Here is a 5,193-nt window from a genome sequence, read left to right on the forward strand (position 1 = left end):
ATTTAGCCTAGATAATATCCATAAAGCCTTGTGCCATCCAGGTGTGACTCGAATGTTGCACTTTGTAAGATTAAAGAACTTACCTTTCTCTACTGAGGAGGTGAAGAGAACATGCTCTACTTGCAAAATTTGTGCTGAATTGAAACCTCAGTTCTATCATCCAATACCTGGTACATTGGTCAAAGCAACACAGCCCATGGAAAGACTAAGTATTGATTTCAAGGGGCCATTGCTTTCGGCATCACGCAACGTGTACATACTGACTGTAATAGACGAGTATTCACGTTTTCCATTTGCATTTCCCTGCCCAAACATGCACTCGTCTACTGTAATCAAATGCCTCGACCAGTTATTCACTTTGTGTGGATTGCCTAGCTACATCCATTCTGATCGTGGATCATCCTTTCTGTCGGAAGAGATTAAGAACTACTTATCACAACGAGGGATAGCGACAAGCAAAACTACTCCATATCATCCGATTGGGAATGGACAGGTTGAAAGGTATAATGGTATCATTTGGAAGGCTGTCCGTCTTGCACTAAAATCCTCGAGTCTGCCAGATTCACAGTGGGAACATGTGCTTCCAGATGTGCTACATTCAATCAGATCGCTTCTCTCAACATCCACAAATACAACTCCTCATGAGAGATTCTTTGGCTTTCAACGGAGATCATCTTTTGGTACTTCAATCCCAACGTGGCTGACAACCCCAGGTCCAGTCCTACTTCGTAGATTTGTCCGATCAAGCAAGAATGATCCGCTGGTTGACCAAGTCGAGTTGAAAGAGGTTAACCCAACTTATGCCCATGTGCGGTATATGGATGGTCGTGAATCAACTGTTTCTCTCAGAGACTTGGCTCCTTATCCAAACAATACCTTAGATGCTCAGTGTGCGTCACGGGACAGTATATCCGATGTTACTGATGATCATCAGGATAGTCATGCTACTGATGTGAGTGAATCCATTACTCCACTCACTACTGACATGAGTGATTCCACTGTTCCACACACCAATGTGTTTGACCAAGAACTAATCCCTACTAGAGATGTGCCTGTGATTCGACGTTCCACTCGTGAGATAAAGAAACCTTCTCGTTATGGTTGGTGATAAGTGATTTACCCGTATCCTTAAGACAGTGAACTTTCTTCTAGGAGGGAAGAATGACGTAACATTTTTATCTTATAATATGGGACATTAATTACGTTGCACCGGTAGTTCCAAATAACTTAGCACCGGTGGGACCGCCATATTGGTAATGTGGTATTATGGGTTGAATGTTTATTTCTTTCTATTATGTAAGTTTACAGTTAATTAAAGCCTACATTGGATACAACAATGGCTATACGATCACGGGGTTTTTTATTGAAATTAATTTTATATTGAAATTAGTTTCCGGCATACTTCGTAATTCACCCGAATCATTTCGTATACCCTCGGCATAATCCTGAATGTTTTCAAATTCTTTTCAAATCACCATCCACAGGATCGTCAAGGCCCTTTTCGGCAACGACTACCGGAGTGTCATAACCATACTCGCCGACCAGAGATGGAAGCACTTCATCCCCGCCTTTGCCGGTTCTCCGCTCATCGGTTCGCCGTAGGCCAACCTCCAACGGCCTTAACGAGGCCACTCACGTGGACATATATATAGGACTTTAAACATTTAGACCTTCGTTCAAAATTTTATGTCGAAATTACTTCTTTTTTTTTTAATATTATTAAATAGTCCGATCCTCTTTTCTTTCTCTTATTTATTTTTGGACTGTCCTTCTAAAATGCCGAGCAGTCAATTTTTTTTTTTTTTGGCTTGTAATTTTTTTTTTTTTTTTTATTCTATTAACTTTTTACTAATTGCTATTTTCAAAATTCTGCCCATTTTCAACACTACACCCCCCCCCCCCCCCCCCCCCCCCACACACACACACACAGATCCCGAGTCCGGCCACCGATCTTATCGGAGGTCAGACTCGGGATGGGCGTGTTCGAAACCCTAGTGGTATATGGGCACGTTAAACTAGTTATCATCATCATCATCAAATCACTGGCATGATTTTGCAAGAAAGGTTTTGATTGGTCGAATGAAAGGTCGAATGAATGGACATCAGCTCCAACGGGCTGTTGTTAGATCCACAGATAATAGTAAATAACCAGTGGAGATAATTCTAATTAGATTGCGTAATCATCAGAGGAAACCCGCTATATTTTTCCTTATGCAGCAAATGATCTTTTATTTGCACTTTCTCACAGACAGGAAAGCACACACCACGGCCTTTGACCAGTATTGATGCACTGGTTGGAACGAGAAAAAACAACAATCAGGTAATCTGCTTTGAAGCAAATGGGATACGAACCCAGTACCTACTAGCGTTATTTAAGCCTATACTGTAGCAATGACAAAGTCTGACAATAATCTGCAGCTGGTGACAGGAATGTAAGTGAGGTCAAACTACCGCGGTCCCATCATAGACGTACGTGCTCTCAGATAAAGCACCTGGCAGCGATTCCTGGAAACAATCACAGCCTTGCCAAAATGGTTTTTCGTCTGCCTTGTGTGAAGGTCCATACGATTTTAAAACCGCTCAAAACATTACAGACGTAAAAGTGATTTTCATTGGCTGTTAATTATTCAGCAGCCAATTGACATTCATGTAACGAAAACGGGTCTGTTCAGCATAAATGTTTTTTTTTAATCAGTATTTTTATTTACCTAAAACGTGAGATTATAGTAGCGTTGCGTGAAAGCGTGGTTTTGGTAAATTGCGTGAGACTCACACCGCAAATGCGTGAGAGTTGACAGGTATGAAACCAGATCATCGATGTCTGCGTCAATGCTGCATTGACGTCATCACTTCTGTACATTAATGATGACCTTCAATCCTTCTTGGCATCTTGCAACCTCGAAAGCCTCCAGCGATTGGTCCATACTGAATCGATGCGTCACCATGTCAAGTGGTTTTACCTGACCTGCAGTCACCAGAGAAATAGCCGCAGGGTAACTGAAATTACAATTATTTTAGTTTCAATGAAATGAACTTTAAAATCACAGATTTCGTAAACTAGTTAGATATATGTTTGAAAAATAACGATATAATATTATGTAGTTATCTTGAAAAAAACACCCACACAAAGTAAATAAAGTTTGTTTTGTTTAACGACACCACTGGAGAACACTGATTAATTAATCATCAGCTATTGGATGTCAAACATTTGGTAATTCTGACTCGTAGTCGTCAGAGAAAACCCGCTACATTTTTCCTAATGCAGCAAGGGATCTTTTATATGCACTTTCCCACAGAAAAAGCACATACCACGGCCTTTTTCCAGTTGTGCTGCACTGGTTGGAATGAGAAAAAAACCCAATCAGCTGAATGGATCCACAGCCCCTGCGCGTGCTGTAACCTCACCGTGGTGCAGGGGTGTAACTTTCTCTTTGAGAATGGCCAATACAGCACAAATTGAAATTTTTAGTAGAAATCAGTATCTCTCTGTGATATTTGTATTTTTGCACAGTTCTTTACACTGTTTTTAGTTAAATCTTGAATTTTTATATTGATGTTGATCATCACCTTATTTGTTTGCATTACCATAGTTTGACACCCAATAGCCGATGTATTGTTCGTGCTGGGGTGTCGTTAAACATCCATTCATTCATTCATTCATTCATTCGGATCCACTGAGGTGGTTCGATCCTGCGACGCAATCACCTCAAGCGAGCACTCAACCGACTGAGCTAAATCCCGCACCCACAAAGTAAATAACTAATAAACGTAAAAACTAACTAAATAATTAAATAGATAGATAGATAGACAGATAGATGGATATCATTGTAACGAGTTTAGTTATATGGGTGTTTTTTTCTGTGTTCCGATTAGCCCGAGTACTCTAACTGTAAGCGTGGTTAGGCCATCGGTCTACAGGCTGGTAGGTACTGGGTTCGGATCCCAGTCGAGGCATGGGATTTTTAATCCAGATACTGACTCCAAACCCTGAGTGAGTGCTCCGCAAGGCTCAGTAGGTAGGTGTAAACCACTTGCACCGACCAGTGATCCATAACTGGTTTAACAAAGGCCATGGTTTGTGCTATCCTGTCTGTGGGAAGCGCAAATAAAAGATGCTGCTAATCGCAAAGAGTAGCCCATGTAGTGACGACAGCGGGTTTCCTCTCAAAATCTGTGTGGTCTTTAACCATAATGTCTGACGCCATATAACTGTAATATAAAATGTGTTGAGGGCGTCGTTAAATAAAACATTTCTTTCTTTCTAACTAAGAGAGCTAGACGGACAGTTGAAAGGTTTGGAAGAACATTTGTAATGAGAGCGTATAACCTCCGAAATGTCCGTCTAGCTCTCTTACAGTCAGAGTACTCGGGCTATGTTCTGATAAACACAAACGTTTAATAGGCAAACGTCATCGTAGGAATTCAGAAGTGGAAGGAAATGTTTTATTATATAACATTTAGTAAAATAATTTCACTATTTCACTCTAAAATGTGTTATCGTCACTGTAGAAAGTATTATCTTCACTGTAAGAAAGCCAGAACTATTTTGCTGCTGGCATTTTAAAAATAAAAGTGCATTGCTAAAAGTTATATAAGCGTGACTGGTGAGATATGACAGCAAACTTCACACGATGAAATATAAATCCTATTTGACAAAAACCATGAAATTTATTTATTTAACGACGTACTGGGTTAACTGTGAAACAAATCCCCATCCTCACCTCTGACACAAATTAAAATTAAAAATAAAATAAGGAAGGAAGGAAATGTTTTATTTAACGACGCACTCAACACATTTTATTTACGGTTATATGGCGTCGGACATATGGTTAAGGACCACACAGATATTGAGGGAGGAAACCCGCTGTCACCACTTCATGGGCTACTCTTTTCGATTAGCTAGCAGCAAGGGATCTTTTATATGCACCAACCCATAGACAGGATAGCACATACCATGGCCTTTGATGTACCAGTCGTAATGCACTGGCTGGAGCGAGAAATAGCGCAGTGGGTCCACTGACGGGGATCGATCCCAAACCGACTGCGTATCGAGCGAGCGCTGTACCACTGGGCTACGTCCCGCCCCCGAAATGGCAATGATGTCCAATAGTATTACGATATTCAATATTATAAATTGTAGCTCGCTTAGGTTGTTTTTCTATTGACAAAAGTGTGCAATAAATCTGTATAACC

The sequence above is a fragment of the Gigantopelta aegis genome, chromosome 2 (genome assembly GCF_016097555.1).
Source record: "Gigantopelta aegis isolate Gae_Host chromosome 2, Gae_host_genome, whole genome shotgun sequence".
NCBI classification, from domain to species: Eukaryota; Metazoa; Mollusca; class Gastropoda; order Neomphalida; family Peltospiridae; genus Gigantopelta; species Gigantopelta aegis.